Here is a 1,257-nt window from a genome sequence, read left to right on the forward strand (position 1 = left end):
CTTACCTTGCGTACAACACTTTACTGAACTGTCACGACGGTCGAAAACGGCCCGTCATCGCTTAAAAATCAACTTTTCCAATTTAGCTCTCGACCTTCTCTCTCCTCGGCTGATTTTAGATATTTATTTTGATTTTCTCTCTCTTCAAAATGACCTGATTTCAGCTTTAAAATACTCAGATCGTCCTGGCCGATCGCACGATCGTCCTGGACGATCAGACCAATTTCACATCGTCTTGGGACGATTTCGCAGGACGATTCAGGACGATAATTAATTCTGAAAAAGTCCTGCTCTCTGTCTTTTGCATTGAACTGATCGGCCTGGGACGATGCCCCCTATCGGCCTGGCCGATCCTGGGAGAAAAATCACCTAGAGCAATCTGGGCAATTTCTGGAGCAAATTTCAACTGATCGTCCCAGGACGATCCCAGATCGTCCTGGACGATCCTGGAGCAGAAACAAAACTTCACACGGAGTTACGCTAAACCACCATTTGACGCTGGAGTTCCCCTTGACCACCACCTGACACCCAAAGTTCCCCCCAGCCACCACATGATGCCCGGAGTTCAACCATAACACCACATGATGCTCGGAGTTCCACCGAACCACCACCTGACGCTAATGTTCTGTTGGACAACCACGTAACGCTCGAAGTTCCGCCAGACCACCACCTGACGCCAGATTTCCCCTAGACCGCCACCAGACGTCCAGAGTTCCACCAGACCACCAGCTGACACTGGTGTTCTACTAGACCACCACCTGACACTCGGAGTTCCCCTTGACCACCACCTGACACCCGGAGTTTTACCAAAACACAACCTGATGCCCAGAGTTTTTTCAGACCAACACATGATGTTGGAGTTCCGCATACCACCACCTGAAGTCCGGAGTTCTGTCGGACCACCACCTGATACCCGGAGTCCCATTAGACCACCTCCTTACTAAAAAGATCTTTCTAAGCCCTATCACTTGACGACTATGATCCTTCCAACCTTCGTTGTCTATTATGATCATTCTGACCTCCACCGCCATATAACGGTCTTTCTAGCTCTTATCTCTTGTCGACTACTGTCCTTCTGACATCCTTCATCTACTACGGTCCTTCAAACCTCCACCGCTATACAACATTCTTTTTTACCCCTGTCCTATGTCGACTACGATCCTTCCGGCCTCCATTGTCTACTACGGTCCTTCTAACCTCCGACGCTAGACAATGGTCTTTTTTTACCCTTGTCTCCTATCAACTACAACTCTTTTG

The sequence above is a fragment of the Dendrobium catenatum genome, unplaced genomic scaffold (genome assembly GCF_001605985.2).
Source record: "Dendrobium catenatum unplaced genomic scaffold, ASM160598v2 fragScaff_scaffold_716, whole genome shotgun sequence".
NCBI classification, from domain to species: Eukaryota; Viridiplantae; Streptophyta; class Magnoliopsida; order Asparagales; family Orchidaceae; genus Dendrobium; species Dendrobium catenatum.